The sequence below is a fragment of the Drosophila gunungcola genome, unplaced genomic scaffold, assembly GCF_025200985.1.
Source record: "Drosophila gunungcola strain Sukarami unplaced genomic scaffold, Dgunungcola_SK_2 000089F, whole genome shotgun sequence".
In the NCBI taxonomy this organism is placed as follows: Eukaryota; Metazoa; Arthropoda; class Insecta; order Diptera; family Drosophilidae; genus Drosophila; species Drosophila gunungcola.
Genome location: NW_026453251.1, coordinates 315,070 through 339,210, shown reverse-complemented (window position 1 = coordinate 339,210; position 24,141 = coordinate 315,070). Strand labels below are relative to the sequence as shown.

The 24,141-nt window shown below is 25.1% G+C and overlaps 6 pseudogenes; 3 read left to right on the top strand and 3 right to left on the bottom strand.

Annotated features, from left to right (window-relative positions):
- The first annotated feature begins 3,483 nt into the window (after positions 1–3,483).
- LOC128265017 (NADH-ubiquinone oxidoreductase chain 5-like) lies at positions 3,484–4,180 on the top strand (annotated as a pseudogene).
- A 1,050-nt stretch (positions 4,181–5,230) lies between these two features.
- On the bottom strand, positions 5,231–5,996 carry LOC128265028 (cytochrome c oxidase subunit 3-like; annotated as a pseudogene).
- A 956-nt stretch (positions 5,997–6,952) lies between these two features.
- Positions 6,953–9,253, bottom strand: LOC128265023 (cytochrome c oxidase subunit 1-like; annotated as a pseudogene).
- A 486-nt stretch (positions 9,254–9,739) lies between these two features.
- On the top strand, positions 9,740–15,562 carry LOC128265016 (NADH-ubiquinone oxidoreductase chain 1-like; annotated as a pseudogene).
- Positions 15,563–15,780: 218 nt separating this feature from the next.
- On the bottom strand, positions 15,781–17,305 carry LOC128265025 (cytochrome c oxidase subunit 1-like; annotated as a pseudogene).
- Positions 17,306–17,756: 451 nt separating this feature from the next.
- On the top strand, positions 17,757–22,712 carry LOC128265015 (NADH-ubiquinone oxidoreductase chain 1-like; annotated as a pseudogene).
- The last annotated feature ends 1,429 nt before the right edge of the window (positions 22,713–24,141 follow it).

Genomic DNA, 24,141 nt, shown 5'->3' with positions numbered 1-24,141 from the left:
GCATAAAAGGCCTGTACACGAAAGACACTAAGGTAATATGCGATCCAGGAGGATTACCTCCCAGATCATGCATCGTTATAAGGAAAGATATCAATTATAGTATCTTTTCAGAGTTCATGAGCAGAGACTGCGTCGCCGTAACCATCAACGGCACAGGAGCTTCACCGAAACTAGCAGTGGCCTCCGCCTACTTTGCCGGGGAGGAGGCCTGTCCACCGCCAGGAATACCCGGGCTCGTGGACCACCACAAACAAGATCCCCCTCATCATAGGATGTGATGCCAACGCGCATCATGTGATCTGGGGCAGCACGGATGTCAACAACAGAGGTGATCAATTACTAGAATTTATTTTAAACAATAACCTAGAGATCTGTAATGTCGGCGCCAGGCCGACATTTGTTACTAGGGTACGGGAAGAGGTGCTAGACATAACTCAAGCAACCAATTCATTTAAACCCCACACTAGGAACTGGCATGTGTCACCAGGAGAATCCATGTCCGACCACAGGACAATTTTGTTTGAGGTAGCCTTCAATACAAAAAGATCTAACCCTAAAAGAAACCCCAGAAAAACAAACTGGGACAAATTCAGGTCAACTCTAGAGCTCAATCTTTCCAACGAACCGTCAGGATACCCTAGACATCCCTTGGAATTAGATAGAGCGGTAGACAACCCAGGTCACGAAATAGTGAATGCCTTTGAAAACAGTTGTCCTCTAGGCAGACAGAAGCGGGACAGACGCACCATGGTGGAATGCTAGTCTTGAACGACTACGAGTAACCACTCGGAAGCTCTTCAACAAACCAAAAACTGATAGGAACTGGGAACTATACAGGCGAAGCCTGACGCTCTACAGCAAAGAGATCAGGAAAGCCAAACGGAAAAACAAAAGGAACTTCTGTGAGGCAATAAGTAACGTCAACGAATGCGCGAGAATGCACAAAGCAATGGCTAAAAGTGCAACGGATAGTAAAGGGAATAACACCTTCACCTCCACGGATCGGGAGAAATAAGAATTGCTATTTGACACGCATTTCCCGGGGAGTACTCCCACTACGGGAAACATAAGGCGTGATCAACATAGAACCCCTAGGATAGTAGCTAGTGACTGGGCAGCAGCCAAGTCTATAGTTACGTCCGAGAAACTCAAATGGGCAATTGGAACCTTCCAACCATTTAAATCACCGGGATTAGACATGATCTCTCCAGCTTTCTTACAGCAGGGGCAGGAACTACTCCTAACCCGCCTAAGAAGACTAATGGTGAGCAGCCTAACCCTTGGGTACATCCCAACTGCATGGTGAAGCGCTAGGGTGGTCTTCAGCCCCAAGATCGGGAAGCTGAACTTTGTTTTGTCTTAAAACGTTGGAAAAACTGGTAGACTACAATATCAGAAGAACAGCTCTCAGAGACTGTCCGCTGCAAAACACACAGCATGCATACAGAGCGGGTCGTTCAACAGACACTGCACTTTATCAACTATGCCGCACCCTAGAAGGGGCAATTGACAGCAAAGAAATAGCTATCTGTGCCTTTCTAGACATAGAGGGAGCCTTCAAAAACACATCACATGATGCAGTTCGAGCTGTCCTGTCCAGAAGGAACATAGATGCTACTACGAGCAAATGGATTGGCAACCTGCTTGAATCCATGCAAGCAACATGTACACTGGGTTCGGATAGAGTGACAATTGCAACCAGCAGAGGCTGCCCGCAAGGAGGAGTACTGTCCCCTTTGCTATGGAGTCTGCTAGTAGATGAGCTTCTCAGCAGACTGGAAAAGGAATCCAATGTCAGGGATACGCCGATGACATCGTGATAATCGCCAGGGGCAAATTTGAAGCGACACTCTGCGACATCGTCCAACTCGGTCTAAAGATAACACTAGACTGGTGCAGGGAGGTTGGACTCAACTTATATCCTGCTAAGACAGTCATCGTTCCCTTCACAAGGAAGTACAAACTACAGAGAATAAGACAAATCTCACTGCTAGGAACTCCTATAGAAACTCGCCGAGAGGTTAAATATCTAGGAATCACCTTGGATAGTAAGCTGAACTTCGCTTCCCATGTCCAAAATACATTTGAAAAGTGTTACAGAGCACTCTATACCTGTCGAAAAATTGCTGGGAAATCCTGGGGAACCAGGCCTCAGATATTACGATGGCTATACTTAATGATCGTGAGACCAATCCTCACTTACGGAGCACTTGCATGGGGTAAACGAGCTAAGCTCACCAGCATGCAAAACCAGCTAGGAAAGCTGCAAAGACTTGCCTGCAATGAGGACCTGTCCTACAACTGCCTTAGTAATTCTGATGGAGCTAACACCACTCCACTGTGTTATTGAAATTCAACGCAAAGCTACACTCCTGAGAATAAGCACTAAGGGCACATGTATTGGTTGCATTCTAAATAACAGGGATGCGACTAATATGTTAGGTGAGGTGCCCCTAATACTCCACCCTAGGGATGAAATGACAGCCGAACTAATCTTCGAGCAGAACTTCACACCACACCTAGGCAATAAGAAAGATTGGACCACATTGTCTGAAGTGCACCCGATGGCTAAACACACCATTGCATGGTACACAGATGGATCCCTGACACAACAAGGCACGGGCCTTGGAGTGGTAGGGCCTCGCATAAAATATCACGAATCCCTTGGCCAATATACCAGCATATTCCAGGCTGAGGTATGTGCCATTGGACGTTGTGCAGAGCTCAACATACAGGGTCGATACAAGGAAAAGGACATATCGATCCTTTCGGACAGCCGAGCAGCAATTACTGCTTTACATAGTAACAAAACCACCTCGAAGCTAGTCCTAGAGGTGAAGAGTAAGCTAAATATATTGGGCAGCCGAAACAGGCTGGTCCTCAGATGGATTCCGGGACATAAGGATATATCCGGAAATGAATGCCGATAAAATGGCAAAACTAGGAGCCGAACAGCTCCTGATAGGACCAGAGCCCTACTGTGGCATAGGGAGGCACACTATAAAAGAATACCTTAGGAAAGAGGAAGGCGCCATGAGACAAGAACACTGGAGGAATACCCCAGGCCTAAGGCAAGCTAAAACTCAAATAAATAACTACAACAAGAAGAGGTTCAAGGAACTTATTCAACTAGGGAAAAATTTACTTAGGATCGTTACCGGATTACTAACCGGGCACTGTAGACTGAAAAGTCACCTAGGTAAGATGGGAATAACCAGCAGTAGAACTTGCAGATTCTGCGACATAGAGGACGAAACCTCTAAACACATCATCGCAGACTGTCCGGCTTTAGCAAGTATAAGATGTAAAATCTTAGGAACCAAAACTCTTACACCTGAGCTCCTAGGAAGAATCAACCCACTAAAACTCCTCGACTTTATTCGAGGAAGTGGGTTGATATCTGAGCTGTAGGCTCTGAATGGGGGTACAATAGATCTTACAGGTCGCGGTACACTAAACACCCCGATACTAATAATAATAATAACTTCTACTTGTTTTAATGTTTCTAATTTAGCTTTATGTGGGATACCATTTTTAGCTGGATTTTATTCTAAGGATATAATTTTAGAAATTGTTATATTACATTAATATATTTTCATTTTTTTTATATTTTTTTTCTACTGGTTTAACTGTAAGTTATTCTTTTCGGTTAGTATATTATTCTATAGTTGGAGATTTAAATTGTGGAAGTTTAAATATATTAAATGATGAAAGTTGAATTATATTGCGAGGTATAATAGGTTTATTAATTATAAGAATTATTGGGGGTAGAATATTAAATTGATTAATTTTTCCTATTCCTTATATAATTTGTTTACCTTTATATATAAAATTATTAACTTTATTTGTTTGTATTTTTGGAGGTTTATTTGGGTATTTAATTTCTATAACAAATTTATATTCATTAAATAAATCTTTATTAAATTATAATTTTTCAGTATTTTTAGGTTCAATATGATTTATACCTTATATTAGAACTTATGGAATAATTTTTTATCCTTTAAATTATGGTCAATTAGTTGTTAAAAGTTTTGATCAAGGTTGGTCTGAATATTTTGGAGGTCAACATTTATATTATAAATTAATAAATTATTCTAAAACTTTATTTTTAATACATAATAATAGTTTAAAAATTTATTTATATTATTTGTATTTTGGATTTTAATTTTATTTAATTTTTTACTATTTTTATATTCAAATAGCTTATATTTAGAGTATGACACTGAAGATGTTATGGAGATTAATTAATCTTTGAATATAGTGAATAATTTTAGTAATTTATAAAAATAACTATATTTTATTATTACAATGAACATGTAAGGTTTTATTTAAACTATATAAATATAGTATAAATGGAATTTAACCATTAAGAGAAAAAAGTTTAGCAGCTTTTACTTGACCAACATACTTCCTTAATTATGGGTTAAATTCCCAGTTATATCATTAACTCCACAAGACTCCTGTGTGAAGTATCTTGGCATGCACCTCGACCGCAGACTAACATGGAAACACCACATAAAAGCGAAAAGACAACAACTCAAACTGAAAACACTGAAAATGTCCTGGTTACTAGGTAGAAAATCAACAGCCACTTTGGAAAACTAAATTCTTCTCTACAAAAGCCATTTTGAAGCCTGTTTGGACCTACGCTATCCAACTCTGGGGAACAGCTAGCAATTCAAATATTGAAATACTTCAGCGCTACCAATCAAAAACCTTGCGACAAATTGTTAACGCTCCATATTATGTAACCAATGCAAATATTCATAAAGATCTAAATATTCCAACTGTAAAAGAGGAGATAAAAAAATATAGTAAGAAATATACAGACAGACTTCTCAATCATGTAAATAATTCTAGTAGACAATAGATTAACATTCAAAAGACTCAAAAGATTCCACATTCTTGATCTCCCTGATAGGTAAATTTAAGTAAACGAGAAATTAAGTTAATAGCAGGTTTCACTGGAAATCTGCTATTCCTGTTATGTAAATATTAGTGATACAATTTACTTATTGTCATTAGACAGATTGTAAATAAAAATTAAATTAAAACCAAAAAAAAAAATATATCATTAACAGTGATACGCCTCTTTTTGGCTTCAATTAAAGAATAAGGGAAAAATTACCTAAGGTTAGGTCGAAACTAACTGCAATTGATTTTTGAATGCAAATCAAATGTTATAATTAACTACAAATATACTTTTATACTATATAGATAATAATAATAATTTATCATCAGTAAATTGTGATATATAAAAATAATCAAACTACATCAACAAAATGTCAATATCATGCAGCTGCTTCAAATCCAAAATGATGATTTTTTGAAAAATGATTATTTTAATGACGCAATAAACATACTAATAAAAAAGTTGTTCCAATTAATACATGAACTCCATAAAATCCTGTTGCTATATTAAATGTTGAACCATAAACTAAATCCGCAATAGTAAAAGGAGCTTCAATATATTCGTAAGTTTGTAAAATTGTAAAATAAATTCCTAATAAGACTGTGAAAAATAATCCCTGAGTAGTTTGTGAATGATTTACAGTTACTCCTGATGCTAGTAAAATAGCTGTATTTAATAAAGGAATTTGAAATGGGTTAAATGAAATAATTCCTAAAGGAGGTCATGATGCTCCTAATTCAATTGCTGGTGATAAACTTCTATGAAAAAATGCTCAAAAAAAACTTACAAAAAATAAAACTTCTGATAAAATAAATAAAATTATTCCTCATCGTAATCCAATAGTTACCGCGTAAGTATGTAATCCTTGATAAGTTCTTTCTCGTGAAACATCTCGTCATCACTGGTAAACTGTTAAAATAGTGATAATATTACCTAAAAAAAATAATGAAATATCGTATTGATGAAATCATTTTACTATACCTGATACAGTTGTTATAGCTCCAATAGCTCCAGTTAATGGTCATGGGCTATAATCAACTAAATGAAAAGGATGATTTGAATGTGTAGACATTAATTTACTTCTCTAGAGTATAAAGTTCTTAATACAGCAAATACATATGATTGAATTATAGCTACAGCTGATTCTAAAACTAATAAAGCAATTTGAGCAATTAGTAAGAATGAAATTAATAAATAAGATATAGAAGGTCCAGTATTTCCTAATAAAGTTAATAATAAATGACCAGCAATTATATTAGCGGTCAATCGCACAGCTAATGTTCCAGGTCGAATAATATTTCTAATAGTTTCAATACATACTATAAAAGGTATAAGAACTGCAGGTGTTCCTTGTGGTACTAAATGAGCAAATATATGTTGTGTGTGATTAATTCATCCATATAATATAAAACATAATCATAATGGTAGTGCTAATGATAATGTTAAAGTTAAATGTCTTGTTCTAGTAAAAATATAAGGAAATAATCCTATAAAATTATTAAATAGAATTAATGAAAATAAAGAAATAAAAATAAATGTAGAACCATTATGACCTGAAGGTCCTAATAATGTTTTAAATTCTTTATGAAGAGTTAATAAAATAGAATTTCAAAAAATATTATATCGAGAAGGTATTAATCAATAAATTGATGGAATTATTAAAAGTCCTAAAAATGTTCTTAATCAATTTAATGATAAATTAAAAATAGCTGAAGGGTCAAATACAGAAAATAAATTTGTTATCATTTTCAGTTTATTGAATTTAAATTAATATTTTTTAATTCATTAGATTTAGGTGAAGATGGTATATAAGAATAATAATTAATTGAACAAAATAAAATAAATGTAATAGAAAAAACAATAAATAAAAGTAATCATCTAATTGGAGCTATTTGTGGGATTAAAAAATATTAATAATTTAATAATTTTAGTTTGACATACTAATGTTATGATTTTAACTAATTTTTTGTCATTAGAAGTAAGTGCTAATTTACTATTAAATGGTTTAAGAGACCAGTACTTGCTTTCAGTCATCTAATGAAGAATTATTTCTAGAAATTCATTTAATAAAATAATTTACAGGTACACTTTCAATAACAATTGGTATAAAACTATGGTTAGCCCCACAAATTTCTGAACATTGACCATAAAATAAACCTGGACGGTTAATAAAAAAATTAGTTTGGTTTAATCGGCCAGGAGTTCCATCTACCTTTACACCTAAAGCTGGAACTGTTCAAGAATGAATTACATCAGCAGCTGTTACTAAAATTCGAATTTGAGAATTTATAGGTAGTACAATTCGGTTATCAACATCTAATAATCGAAATCCATCTGTCGATAATTCATTTGTTGGGATTATATAAGAATCAAATTCGATATTATTAAAATCTGAATATTCATAACTTCAATATCATTGGTGACCAATTCTTTTTAAAGTTACTGAAGGTTCATTAATTTCATCTAATAAATATAATAGACGTAAAGAAGGTAAGGCAATAAATAATAAAATGATTGCTGGTAAAATAGTTCAAATTATTTCAATTAATTGTCCGTGTAAAAGAAATCGATTTACATAATTATTAAAAAATAATATAAATATTAAATATCCAACTAATACAGTAATTATTACTAAAATTAATAATGCATGATCATGGAAAAAAATTAATTGTTCTATTAAAGGAGAAGCTCTATCTTGTAAACCTAAATTAGCTCATGTAGACATTAGTAATTTCTAATAAAAGTAAAATACTTTATATATGGAGCTTAAATCCATTGCACTAATCTGCCATATTAGAAATTAATTTGTTAAAAGTGGTAATTCAGAATAGCTATGTTCAGCAGGAGGAGTATTTTGGTATCATTCAATAGAGGAATTTAATTGAATAGGATAAATTACTTGTCGTTGTGAAACTAAACTTTCTCAAATAATATAAAAAAAGAATAAAATTCCTAATAATGAAATAGTTGATCCAATTGTTGATACAACATTTCAAGTTGTATAAGCATCTGGATAATCTGAGTATCGTCGAGGTATTCCAGCTAATCCTAAGAAATGTTGAGGGAAAAATGTTAAATTTACTCCAATAAATATAATAATAAATTGACTTTTTAATCATTTAGTATTTAATGTTAAACCAGTAAATAAAGGATATCAATGGATAAATCCTGCTATAATAGCAAATACTGCCCCTATTGATAAAACATAATGAAAATGAGCAACTACATAATATGTATCATGAAGAATAATATCAACAGATGAATTAGCTAGTACTACTCCTGTTAATCCTCCAACTGTAAATAAAAAAACAAATCCTAAAGCTCATAAAATAGCTGGTGAATAGGAAAGTTGAGTTCCATGTAAAGTAGCCAATCATCTGAAAATTTTAATTCCTGTAGGTACGGCAATAATTATAGTAGCAGACGTAAAATAAGCTCGAGTATCAACATCTATTCCTACTGTGAATATATGATGAGCTCAAACAATAAATCCTAATAATCCAATAGCTAATATAGCATAAATTATTCCTAAAGAACCAAATGTTTCCTTTTTACCTGATTCTTGACTAATAATATGAGAAATTATTCCAAATCCTGGTAAAATTAAAATATAAACTTCTGGATGACCAAAAAATCAAAATAAATGTTGATATAAAATAGGGTCTCCTCCTCCTGCTGGGTCAAAAAAGGAAGTATTTAAATTTCGGTCTGTTAATAATATAGTGATAGCTCCAGCTAAAACTGGCAATGATAATAGAAGTAATAAAGCTGTAATTACTACTGATCAAACAAATAAAGGTATTCGATCTAGTGTAATTCCAGTAGATCGTATATTAATTACTGTAGTAATAAAATTTACTGCTCCTAAAATTGAAGAAATTCCAGCTAGATGTAAAGAAAAAATTGCTAAATCTACTGAAGCACCTCCATGAGCAATTCCAGCCGAAAGAGGAGGATAAACTGTTCATCCTGTTCCAGCCCCATTTTCAACCATTCTTCTCACTAATAATAAAGAAAGAGCAGGAGGTAGTAATCAAAATCTTATATTATTTATTCGTGGAAATGCTATATCTGGAGCTCCTAATATTAAAGGTACTAATCAATTACCAAATCCCCCAATTATAATTGGTATTACTATAAAAAAAATTATAATAAAAGCATGTGCAGTAACAATTACGTTATAAATTTGATCATCTCCAATTAATGCTCCTGGATGACCTAATTCAGCTCGAATTAAAATTCTTAAAGATGTTCCCACTATTCCGGCTCAAGCTCCAAAAATAAAATATAAAGTCCCAATATCTTTATGATTTGTAGAAAATAATCATTGTCGCGATTTGATTAAGTGGCTGAAATTTAGGCGATAGATTGTAAATCTATTTATAAGAGTTATTCTTCTTAATCAAATATTATATATATATATATATATAATTATTTAGGCTTTATAGTCAACAATGACATCAAACTGCAATTTTGAAGGAGTAAATTTTTACTAAGGCTTAAAGGATAACCCTATATTTACAGCTTTGAAGGCTATTAGTTTAATTAACTTAAAACCTTAGCATATAAAAAAAAATATAGAAATTAAAAATAATCCAAAAATTGAAAAAAAAGTTATTAATAAATATAAATTTGTATTATTACTATTTATATTTATCTCCATAACTCAGTTATTTTCAAAATAATTTAATATAAAAGCTGAGTAACAAATTCGTAAATAGAAAAATAATGTTACTAAAGTTGATATTATTATTAATGTTAATAAAAAATATTGGTTACATAATGTTAATTGTTGAATTACAAGCCATTTAGGTAAAAATCCTAAAAATGGAGGTAATCCTCCTAACGATAAGAAATTTATAAATAATGAAAATTTTAAAATTTTTCTTCTACAAAATCATGAAAATAGTTGATTTAAATGAAATAATTTAAAAATATTAAATATAAATGTTAAAATAAATGATAAAAATGAATAGAATAAAAAATAAATTAATCAAATTGAATCACTAATTATTAAAGATCTTAATATTCATCCTAAATGATTAATAGAAGAAAAAGCTATTAATTTTCGTAAAGAAGTTTGGTTTAATCCTCCAATTGCTCCAATAATTACAGATAAAATTACTCTAATTAATAATAAATTTTTAATATTTAAATAAGAAATTAATATTAACGGGGCAATTTTTTGTCAAGTTATTAATATTAAAGCGTTTATTCAAGTTAGTCCTTCTATTATATTTGGGAATCAAAAATGGAAAGGAGCGGCTCCACTTTTTAATAATAAGGCGGATATAATAATTATTGATGTAAAAGATTCATTAATTTCAGAATTTATATTATTTTTTAATATTAATAAAATAGAAGAAAATAATAAAACAGTTGATGCTAAGGCTTGGGTTAAAAAATATTTTAAAGAAGCTTCTGTAGATATTAAATTATTATTATCTCTTAATAGGGGGATAAAAGACAACAAATTAATTTCTAAACCTATTCAAGCTCCTAACCAAGAATTAGATGTAACTGTAATTAATGTTCCAATAATTATAATTATAATAAATAAAATTTTTGATGAATTATTAAAAATTAAAAAGAAAAGGATTATAACCTTTATAAATGGGGTATGAACCCAGTAGCTTAATTAGCTTATCTTTTTATAAAAAATTATTAATATATTTTAGTGTACGATGCACAAAAGTTTTTGATACTTTTAGAAATAGTTTAATTCTATTAAATATAAAACCTTGGTAACTAATAATATATAAATCAGTCAATGAATGCAGAAAACTGCATAATCTACCCTATCAAGGTAGCCCTTTTATCAGGCAATTCATTAATAATAAAAATTCATCTAATTTTTTTTTTTTTTTTTTTTGTTTACTATTATTTTTTGAAAATTTTACATAATTAAAAATAGGACATTTTTTTTTTAATAATACATTTAAGTAATTTTTAAAAATAAAATATAAAATATAATTAAATAATTATATTTTTCTATATATATATATATGTTATATAAATTATCAACAATATATAAATTTATAAATATATAATAATTAATTAAATAATTATATTATTTATATAAATCCAAGAATGTTAGATAAATATATTAATATAGATTTTTTTTTACTATTTATGTCTACATTTTTGGATTGCGAAATTTTTTATTTAAATTGTTAGCTATATAATAATATATTAAATATTTATATATATATAGATTATCTATTAATCTTGAACTTAGTATACAAAAATTTTTTTTTTAAAAAAAAAAAAAAATAATAATTTTTTAATATAGATTTTTATTTATATTAATTTATAAGATTTATTTAAATTTTAAATATAAAATTTTTTAAAAATTAAATTTATTAATTTAATAAATTTATGAATGTATAGTAATATTTATATTATTTTAATTTTATTGTTTTATAAATTACAATAAAAAATTATTTTAATTAATTAAATCTTATTTAAATTATTTTTTTTAATTAAATTATTAATATTAATAAAATTTATTTTATAAAATTTAAATTAATTTTTTTTTTATATTTAAATTAGATAATAAAAAAAAATTTAATTATTTAATTTATAGGGGAAATATTATCAGATTTAGTGATTAATAATAATTATTATTATAATAATATAATTATATACATATATGGATATAAATTATTTTATTATAAGTAAATTAGTTTATAAATTTTATAAGATAAATTAATTATTTAACAATTTAAATAAATTAGTATTAATAAATTAATTTATATAATTATAAAGTTATAAATTATTATTATAAATATATATATATATATATATATATATATATATATATATATTTATAAATTTTTAAATTATAAATTAAATTTTGTAAATTATTTTATTAATAATTTAATTTTTAAAAATTTTATTTTTAATTTTTTATTTTTGTTTATTTAATTAAATTTTAATAATTTAAATAAAAATAAATTAAAAATTTTTTAAATTTTTATAAATTTATATTTATTAATATTTTAAAAGTAGAGTTTAAAAATTTACATAAAATTTTTAAAATTTTAATTTTTTTTAAAATATTATTAAATTAAAAAGAAATTTTATAAATTATTATAAATAATATTTTTAAAAATTATTATTTTTTTTAAAAATTATTATTTTTTAAAAAAAAAATTGTTAGATTTTTTTAAAATTTTTTAATATTTGTGATTTTGAAGTTTATTTGTTTTAAATTATTGTTATTTTAAATTTATTATAATGAAAAAAAAATTTTTATTTTTTTTTTAAAAAAATAATAATAATTATTAAATTATTTTTATTTTTATTAAAATATAAATTTAATTATTTAATAAAATTATTAATTTTAAATAAATTAATAATTTTTAAAATATTTAGTATAAATAAATTTTTAATTATAAAAAATTATTAAAAATATTATATATTTTTTATAATCAATATATTAAATATAATTAATTAAATATAAATTATTTTAATTTTAATTTATAATATTAAAATTAATAAAATTTAAAGTTTTATTTTGGCTTAAAATTTGTTATTAATTTGATTTATATGTAAATTTTTATATGAATTTATATTTATTTTAAAAATAAATATATAAATATTTATTCGCAGTAATTAATATTATTAATTAAAGAAATTTAGAAATAGCAATATTAAAAAGTATTGACTAAATTGGTGCCAGCAGTCGCGGTTATACCAATAATACAAATAAATTTTTTTAGTATTAGTTAAATTAATTTATTAAAAATATAATTAAATATATTAAGTGAAATTTTATATTTAAACTATTTTATTAAAAAATAATTGAAGCTAAAAAATTTTAATAAAAAACTAGGATTAGATACCCTATTATTTAAAATGTAAATTAATTACTAAAGTAGTAATAGTTATGTTCTTGAAACTTAAAAAATTTGGCGGTATTTTAGTCTATCCAGAGGAACCTGTTTTGTAATCGATAATCCACGATGGACCTTACTTAAGTTTGTTAATCAGTTTATATACCGTCGTTATCAGAATATTTTATAAGAATAATAATATTCAATAATTTTAATAAAAATTTATATCAGATCAAGGTGTAGCTTATATTTAAGTAATAATGGGTTACAATAAATATATTTAAACGAATAAAATTATGAAAAAATTTTTGAAGGTGGATTTGGTAGTAAAATTATAAAGATAAATAATTTGATTTTAGCTCTAAAATATGTACACATCGCCCGTCGCTCTTATTATTAAGGTAAGATAAGTCGTAACATAGTAGATGTACTGGAAAGTGTATCTAGAATGACAGTTTAAAGCTTATTTAGTAAAGCATTTCATTTACATTGAAAAGATTTTTGTGCAAATCAATATAAATTGATTAGTTTTTATTTATTAATTTTTATTATTTTTTAAAAAATTATTAGAAATAACTATAAATTTAAAAGTTTTAGTATTGTTTAAAGAAAAAATAATTTTAATAATAGTTTAATAGTATTGTGAAAGAAAATTGAAATAATTTGAAAAATTTTTATTTTAAAAGAAAATTTAATTTATTGTACCTTGTGTATCAGCGTTTATTAAATAAAAAATAAATATTTATTTTTCTCGATTTTAAAAGAGTTAATATAATATATAAGTTAATGTGACAAAATTATTTTAAAATATTATATTAGAAATGAAATGTTATTCGTTTTTAAAGGTATCTAGTTTTTTAAGAAATAAATTTAATTTAGAAATTATAAATTTATTTAATTAATTAAATAAATTAAATAATTTATAATTTTAATATTTTATGGGATAAGCTATAAAATAAATTTTTAAAAATAATAAATAAGTTTAATAAATATATGTTTAGAATTAGCAATTATTAAAAATTTTGTTATAAATTATTTTATAAATTAAATTATTTATTAAATTTTAATTATTTATTAAAATATTAATTTTAATTATTAAAATTAAGTAATAATGATAGAATTAGTATATTATAATGTTAAAATAAATTTTAATGAAAAGTTTAAGTAAAGAATTCGGCAAAAATAATGTTCGCCTGTTTAACAAAAACATGTCTTTTTGAATTAAATATAAAGTCTAACCTGCCCACTGAAAATTTTAAATGGCCGCAGTATTTTGACTGTGCAAAGGTAGCATAATCATTAGTCTTTTAATTGAAGGCTGGAATGAATGGTTGGACGAAATATTAACTGTTTCATTTAAATTTTTTATAGAATTTTATTTTTTAGTCAAAAAGCTAAAATATATTTAAAAGACGAGAAGACCCTATAAATCTTTATATTTTATTTATTTTAATTATGAAGATTAATTTGATTTTAATAAATTAAAATATTTTATTGGGGTGATATTAAAATTTAAAAAACTTTTAATTTTTAAAAACATTAATTTATGAATAATTGATCCATTAATAATGATTAAAAATTAAGTTACTTTAGGGATAACAGCGTAATTTTTTTGGAGAGTTCATATCGATAAAAAAGATTGCGACCTCGATGTTGGATTAAGATATAATTTTGGGTGAAGCCGTTCAAATTTTAAGTCTGTTCGACTTTTAAATTCTTACATGATCTGAGTTCAAACCGGTGTAAGCCAGGTTGGTTTCTATCTTTAAAAAATTATAATATTTTAGTACGAAAGGACCAAATATTAAAATAATTATATTTTAAAATATGAATATTATTAATATAAACTATTTTGGCAGATTAGTGCAATAAATTTAGAATTTATTTATGTAAATTATTTTACAAATAGTACTTGTTTTATATAGAATTTGTTTTATCATTAATTGGAAGTTTATTATTAATTATTTGTGTATTAGTTAGTGTTGCTTTTTTAACTTTATTAGAACGAAAAGTTTTAGGTTATATTCAAATTCGTAAAGGTCCTAATAAAGTTGGTTTAATAGGAATTCCTCAACCTTTTTGTGATGCGATTAAATTATTTACTAAGGAACAAACTTATCCTTTATTATCTAATTATTTAAGATATTATATTTCTCCTATTTTTTCTTTATTTTTATCTTTATTTGTTTGGATATGTATACCTTTTTTTGTTAAATTATATTCTTTTAATTTAGGTGGTTTGTTTTTTTTATGTTGTACTAGATTAGGAGTTTATACTGTTATAGTAGCAGGTTGATCATCTAATTCTAATTATGCTTTATTAGGAGGATTACGAGCTGTTGCTCAAACTATTTCTTATGAAGTTAGATTAGCTTTAATTTTATTATCTTTTATTTTTTTAATTGGAAGTTATAATATAGTTTATTTTTATTATTATCAAATTTATATATGATTTTTAATTATTTTATTTCCTATAGCTTTAGTTTGATTAACAATTTCATTAGCTGAAACAAATCGAACACCTTTTGATTTTGCTGAAGGAGAATCTGAATTAGTTTCAGGGTTTAATAGAATATAGAAGAGGAGGATTTGCTTTAATTTTTATAGCTGAATATGCAAGAATTTTATTTATAAGAATATTATTTTGTGTAATTTTTTTAGGTGTGATGTACTTAATTTATTATTTTATGTAAAATTAACTTTTATCTCTTTTGTATTTATTTGAGCTCGTGGTACTTTACCTCGATTTCGTTATGATAAATTAATATATTTAGCTTGAAAATGTTTTCTATCTTTTTCTTTAAATTATTTATTATTTCTCATTTTTATAATGCATTTTTTTTAGTAAAGTTAATAGAAAACAAGAAAGGAAGCAAATTTCGGTCAGCTGAAGTTCATATACCCTTGCAGCTATTGCAGAAATAACATATTCGTGAACACATTAATATTATGATTCACTTTTCCGATTTTAATAAAATTAAAAGCGTAATTTTGAACTGTCAAATTATTAATTAATCATTATTAATTAGAAATTAATTTGTTAAAAGTGGTAATTCAGAATAGCTATGTTCAGCAGGAGGAGTATTTTGGTATCATTCAATAGATAAATTTAATTGAATAGGATAAATTACTTGTCGTTGTGAAACTAAACTTTCTCAAATAATATAAAAAAATAATAAAATTTCTAATAATGAAATAGTTGACACAATTGTTGATACAACATTTCAAGTTGTGTAAGAATCTGGGTAATCAGAGTATCGTCGGGGTATTCCTGCTAGACCTAAGAAATGTTGAGGGAAAAACGTTAAATTTACTCCAATAAATATAATAACAAATTGACTTTTTAATCATTCAGTATTTAATGTTAAACCAGTAAATAAAGGGTATCGATGAATAAATCCTGCTATTATAGCACATACTGCTCCTATTGATAAAACATAATGAAAATGAGCTACTACATAATATGTATCATGAAGAATAATATCAACAGATGAATTAGCTAATACTACTCCTGTTAATCCTCCAACTGTGAATAAAAAAACAAATCCTAAAGCCTTATGGGCTGGTGAGTTATGAGCTGGTGAGTAAGAAAGTTTAGTTCCATGTAAAGTTGCAAATCATCTAAAAATTTTAATTCCCGTAGGTACAGCAATAATTATAGTGGCAGATGTAAAATAAGCTTGAGTATCAACATCTATCCCTACTGTGAATATATGATGAGCTCAAACAATAACTTTTTACCTGATTCTTGACTAATAGATGAGAAATTATTCCAAATCCTGGTAAAATTAAAATGTAAACTTCTGGATGACCGAAAAATCAAAATAAATGTTAGTATAAAATAGGGTCACCTCCTCCTGCTGGGTCAAAAAATGAGGTATTTAAATTTCGATCTGTTAATAATATAGTAATAGCCCCAGCTAAAACTGGTAATGATAACAGAAGTAATAAAGCAGTAATTACTACTGATCAAACAAATAAAGTTATTCGATCTAATGTAATTCCAGTAGATCGTAACTTAATTAATGTAGTAATAAAATTTACTGCTCCTAAAATAGAAGAAATTCCAGCTAAGTGTAAAGAAAAAATTTTTAAATCTACTGAAGAACCTCCAAGAGCGATTCCAGCAGAAAGAGGAGGGTAAACTGTCTATCCTGGTCCAGCTCCGTTTACAACAATTCTTCTCACTAATAGTAAGGAAAGAGCAGGAGGTATCATAGTAATCAAAATCTTATATTATTTATTCGTGGTAATGCCATATCTGGTGCTCCTAATATTAAATGTACTAATCAATTACCAAATCCTCCAATTATAATTGGTATTACTATAAAGAAAATTATAATAAAAGCATGTGCGGTTACAATTACATTATTAATTTGGTCATCCCCAATTAATGCTCCTGGATGACCTAATTCAGCTCGAATTAAACTTCTTAAAGATGTTCCTACTATTCCGGCTCAAGCTCCAAGCTCAAGCTCCTAAAATAAAATATAAAGTTCCAATATCTTTATGATTGGTAGAAAATAATCATTGTCGCGATTTGATTAAGTGGCTGAAATTTAGGCAATAGATTGTAAATCTATTTATAAGAGTTTTTCTTCTTAATCAAATATTATTTTATAATTATTTAGGCTTTATAGTCAATAATGATATCAAACTGCAATTTTGAAGGAGTAAATTTTTACGAAGGCTTAAAGGATAACCCTATATTTACAGCTTTGAAGGCTATTAGTTTAATTAACTTAAAACCTTAGCATATACAAAAAAATATAGAAATTAAAAATAATCCCAAAATCGAAAAAAAGTTATTAAAAAATATAAATTTGTATTATTACTATTTTATCTCCGTAATTCAGTTATTTTCAAAATAGTTAAGTATAAATGCTGAATAACAAATTCGTAAATAAAATAATAATGTTACTAAAGTTGATATTATTATTAATGCTAATATTGATTACATAATGTTAATTGTTGAATTACGAGTCATTTAGGTAAAAATCCTAAAAATGGCGGTAATCCTCCTAATGATAAAAACTTTATAAATAATTAAAATTTTAATATTTTTCTTATAAAAAATCAAGAAAATAATTGGTTTAAATGAAATAGTTTAAAAATATTAAATATAAATGTTAAAAATGAATAAAATAAAAAATTAATTTATAAAATTGAATCACTTATATTAAAAAATTTAATATTCATCCTAAATGGTTAATAGAAGAAAAAGCTATTAATTTTCGCAAAAAAGTTTGATTTAATCCTCCAATTGTTCCAATAATTACAGATAAAATTACTCTTATTAATAGTAGATTTGTAATATTTAAATAAGAAATTAATATTAATGGGCCAATTTTTTGTCAAGTTATTAATATTAATGCATTTATTCAAGTTAATCCTTCGATTATATCTGGGAATCAAAAATGGAAAGGAGCGGCTCCACTTTTTAATAATAAGGCAGATATGATAATTATTGATGTAAAAGATTCATTAATTTCAGTATTTATATTATTTCTTAATATTAATAAAATAGAAGAAAATAATAAAACAGTTGATGCTAAATATTTCAAAGAAGCTTCTGTAGATATTAAATTATTATTATTTCCTAATAAGGGGATAAAAGACAACAAATTAATTTCTAAACCTATTAAAGCTTTAACCAAGAATAAGATGTAACTGTAATTAATGTTCCAATAATTATAATTATAATAAATACAATTTTTTATGAATTATTAAAAATTATAAAGAAAAAGATTATAACCTTTATAAATGGGGTATGAACCCAGTAGCTTAATTAGCTTATATTTTTAAAATTTTATTAATATATTTTACTGTACGATGCACAAAAGTTTTTGATACTTTTAGAAATAGTTTAATTCTATTAAATATAAAACCTTGGTAGCTAATAACATATAAATCAGTACATGAATGCAGAAAACTGCATAATCTACCCTATCAAGGTAGCCCTTTTATCAGGCGATACATTAATAATAAAAAATTCGTCTAATTTTTTTTAATATTTATTATTATTTTTTAAAAATTTTACATATTTTAAAAATAGAATTTTATATTTTAATAATACATTTAAGTAATTTTTTAAAATAAAATATAAAACATAATTAAATAATAATATTTTGCTATATATATATATATTTTTCTATATATGTATATATATATGTAATATAAATTATCAACAATGTATAAGTTTTTTTTCTTTTAAATTATTAATATAAATAATATTTATAAAATAAAATTAAAATTAATTATTTAAAAAAATTTAAAATTAAGTAAAAAATAAAAACATATTATTTAATTTATAGGGGAAATATTATCAGATTTAGTGATTTATGAAAATTATTATTATGATAATATAATTTTTATATATATTTAAATATATTGTTTAAATATAAAGTAAATTAAATTATAAATTTAATAAGTTAAACTAATTATTTAATAATTTTATTTTAAATTATTATAATTTTTTTAATAAATTTATATTATTTATAAATTTATAATTGTATTATTGTGTAATAAATTACTATATTTAATAATTAATAATGATAATAATTTAGTACATATATATTATAATTATATATAAATATATATATTATTTTTTATCAATTATTTAAAATTTTATAAATTTCATTTTTAAAACTTTATTTTTTTTTATTTGATTTTTTTTATTTAATTGATTTTAAATAATTTTTTTTGTAATTTTATGTATTTTTAAGTTTTAATAATAAAAATTATTATTATTATTATATATTTTTATTAATTTATTTATTAAAATAATAAATTAAATAAAAATTATTTTATTTTAATTTGTAAAATTAAATAAATAAAAATTTTAAGTTTTATTTTGGCTTAAAATTTGTTATTAATTTGATTTATAGGTAAATTTTTGCATGAATTTATATTTAGTTTAAAATTTTTTATTAGTATTATTATTAATTAAAGAAATTTAGAAATAGTCAATATTAAAAAGTATTGACTAAATTGGTGCCAGCAGTCGCGGTTATACCAATAATACAATAATTTTTGTAGTATTAGTTAAATTAAATTATTAAAAATATAATTAAATATATTAAGTGAAATTTTATATTTAAACTATTTATTAAAAAATAATTGAAGCTAAAAAATTTTCAATAAAAAACTAGGATTAGATACCCTATTATTTAAAATGTAAATTAATTACTAAAGTAGTAATAGTTATGTTCTTGAAACTTAAAAAATTTGGCGGTATTTTAGTCTATCCAGAGGAACCTGTTTTGTAATCGATAATCCACGATGGACCTTACTTAAGTTTGTTAATCAGTTTATATACCGTCGTTATCAGAATATTTTATAAGAATAATAATATTCAATAATTTTAATAAAAATTTATATCAGATCAAGGTGTAGCTTATATTTAAGTAATAATGGGTTACAATAAATATATTTAAACGAATAAAATTATGAAAAAATTTTTGAAGGTGGATTTGGTAGTAAAATTATAAAGATAAATAATTTGATTTTAGCTCTAAAATATGTACACATCGCCCGTCGCTCTTATTATTAAGGTAAGATAAGTCGTAACATAGTAGATGTACTGGAAAGTGTATCTAGAATGACAGTTTAAAGCTTATTTAGTAAAGCATTTCATTTACATTGAAAAGATTTTTGTGCAAATCAATATAAATTGATTAGTTTTTATTTATTAATTTTTATTATTTTTTAAAAAATTATTAGAAATAACTATAAATTTAAAAGTTTTAGTATTGTTTAAAGAAAAAATAATTTTAATAATAGTTTAATAGTATTGTGAAAGAAAATTGAAATAATTTGAAAAATTTTTATTTTAAAAGAAAATTTAATTTATTGTACCTTGTGTATCAGCGTTTATTAAATAAAAAATAAATATTTATTTTTCTCGATTTTAAAAGAGTTAATATAATATATAAGTTAATGTGACAAAATTATTTAAAATATTATATTAGAAATGAAATGTTATTCGTTTTTAAAGGTATCTAGTTTTTTAAGAAATAAATTTAATTTAGAAATTATAAATTTATTTAATTAATTAAATAAATTAAATAATTTATAATTTTAATATTTTATGGGATAAGCTATAAAATAAATTTTTAAAAATAATAAATAAGTTTAATAAATATATGTTTAGAATTAGCAATTATTAAAAATTTTGTTATAAATTATTTTATAAATTAAATTATTTATTAAATTTTAATTATTTATTAAAATATTAATTTTAATTATTAAAATTAAGTAATAATGATAGAATTAGTATATTATAATGTTAAAATAAATTTTAATGAAAAGTTTAAGTAAAGAATTCGGCAAAAATAATGTTCGCCTGTTTAACAAAAACATGTCTTTTTGAATTAAATATAAAGTCTAACCTGCCCACTGAAAATTTTAAATGGCCGCAGTATTTTGACTGTGCAAAGGTAGCATAATCATTAGTCTTTTAATTGAAGGCTGGAATGAATGGTTGGACGAAATATTAACTGTTTCATTTAAATTTTTTATAGAATTTTATTTTTTAGTCAAAAAGCTAAAATATATTTAAAAGACGAGAAGACCCTATAAATCTTTATATTTTATTTATTTTAATTATGAAGATTAATTTGATTTTAATAAATTAAAATATTTTATTGGGGTGATATTAAAATTTAAAAAACTTTTAATTTTTAAAAACATTAATTTATGAATAATTGATCCATTAATAATGATTAAAAAATTAAGTTACTTTAGGGATAACAGCGTAATTTTTTTGGAGAGTTCATATCGATAAAAAAGATTGCGACCTCGATGTTGGATTAAGATATAATTTTGGGTGAAGCCGTTCAAATTTTAAGTCTGTTCGACTTTTAAATTCTTACATGATCTGAGTTCAAACCGGTGTAAGCCAGGTTGGTTTCTATCTTTAAAAAATTATAATATTTTAGTACGAAAGGACCAAATATTAAAATAATTATATTTTAAAATATGAATATTATTAATATAAACTATTTTGGCAGATTAGTGCAATAAATTTAGAATTTATTTATGTAAATTATTTACAAATAGTACTTGTTTTATATAGAATTGTTTTATCATTAATTGGAAGTTTATTATTAATTATTTGTGTATTAGTTAGTGTTGCTTTTTTAACTTATTAGAACGAAAAGTTTTAGGTTATATTCAAATTCGTAAAGGTCCTAATAAAGTTGGTTTAATAGGAATTCCTCAACCTTTTTGTGATGCGATTAAATTATTTACTAAGGAACAAACTTATCCTTTATTATCTAATTATTTAAGATATTATATTTCTACTATTTTTTCTTTATTTTTATCTTTATTTGTTTGGATATGTATACCTTTTTTGTTAAATTATATTCTTTTAATTTAGGTGGTTTGTTTTTTTTATGTTGTACTAGATTAGGGGTTTATACTGTTACGGTAGCAGGTTGGTCATCTAATTCTAATTATGCCTTATTAGGAGGACTAAGAGCTGTGGCTCAAACTATTTCTTATGAAGTTAGAATAGCTTTAATTTTGTTATCTTTTATTTTTTTAATTGAAAGTTATAAAAAATGTATTCTTTCCATTATCAAATTTATATATATTATTTTTAATTATTTTATTTCCTATAGCTTTAGTTTGATTAACAATTTCATTAGCTGAAACAAATCGTACACCTTTTGATTTTGCTAAGGGAGAATCTGAATTAGTTTCAGGGTTTAATAAAGAATATAGAAGAGGAGGATTTGCTTTAATTTTTATAGATGAATATGCAAGAATTTTATTTATAAAAATATTATTTTGGGTAATTTTTTTAGGTTGATGTACTTAATTTATTATTTTATGTAAAATTAACTTTTATTTCTTTTGTATTTATTTGAGCTCGTGGTACTTTACCTCGATTCCGTTATGATAAATTAATATATTTAGCTTGAAAATGTTTTTTATATTTTTCTTTAAATTATTTATTATTTCTCATGTTTATAATGCATTTTTTTTAGTAAAGTTAATAGAAAACAAGAAAGGAAGCAAACTTCGGTGAGCTGAAGTTCATATACCCTTGCAGCTATTGCAGAAATAACATATTCGTGAACACATTAATATTATGATTCACTTTTCCGATTTTAATAAAATTAAAAGCGTAATTTTGAACTCTCAAATTATTAATTAATCAAAAAGAATTTCTAAAAAAAATTTCAAAATAAAAAAATTAAATTTTTTTTAATATTTTAATTGTTCTCATGGGAGCTATATGATATAGTCGTCCGATTTTTATGAAATTTAAACCTTAATTCTGAATTATTTAACCATTACTATAAAAAACAAAAGCAAATTAAAAAACAGCAAAGTTATAATTTTTTTTTATTTATTTTTTCGATTGTTCCTATGGGAGCTATATGCTATAGTCGTCCGATCCGGCTCGTTCCGACTTATATACTTCCTGCAATAGAAAGACAACTTTTGGGCAAGTTTCATGCAGATGGCCTTAAAACTGAGAAACTAGTTTGCGTAGAAACGGACTGACAGACGGACAGACTGACAGACGGACAAGGCTAGATCGACTCTCCTAGTGATGCTGATCAAGAATATATACTTTATCGGAGTAGCCTCCTTCACTGCGTTGTAAACTTCTGACTGAAATTATAATACTCTCTGCAAGGGTATACAAATTACATTGTAATTTTTATCATCAATAGTTGTTGGTGTTATCGGACCACAGAAATCAGAATGAATTGTTATATGCTCTTTAATTTTATCTTTAGAAAATCGTAATCTGGCTTGCTTTTCATTCAAACAAGCTTCCAATATATACTCAGAAGGATTAACATTATCCTTTTTATTTCTAACATTTTCCCTTTACTTATACGACACAACCTCTCGAAACATAGTTAATATAAATTAGTATTTTTCGAATTAACTGTATATGCTTTAAATTCAATAACTGGCATATTGTAAGCACCTGTGTTTTCAGCAATCGTGACACCGTTTTTATTCAATTTAACTCAATTTTCGTCGAATACTACTGTAACTCCAGCCTCTTGCAGCCTTTTGACCGATATCAGGTTTTCAGCAACTTTTCCGCAGTACAGTATTTCCTCCAGCGTTATCTGATATTCATTTTCCAGACGGACGACTCCTCCCTTTGTTTCGAAGATATACTCCCCATGCATAGCAACGGCAATTTTTATTGGAGTTTCCAGATGCATGGTCTATAAATAAAGCCTCATCGTTTATGAAGTGGTCGATAGCACCCGAGTCAAGAATAAAATTCACGTTCACTTTTGACTTATTAACATTTTTATATACACTTTTCAGCATGAACGCGAAGCCTGGCCTTGTGGTTGTAGTGTGCGCTCGTTTGTTATTCTCTTTGTTGTTTTCAGTATTTATTTGTTT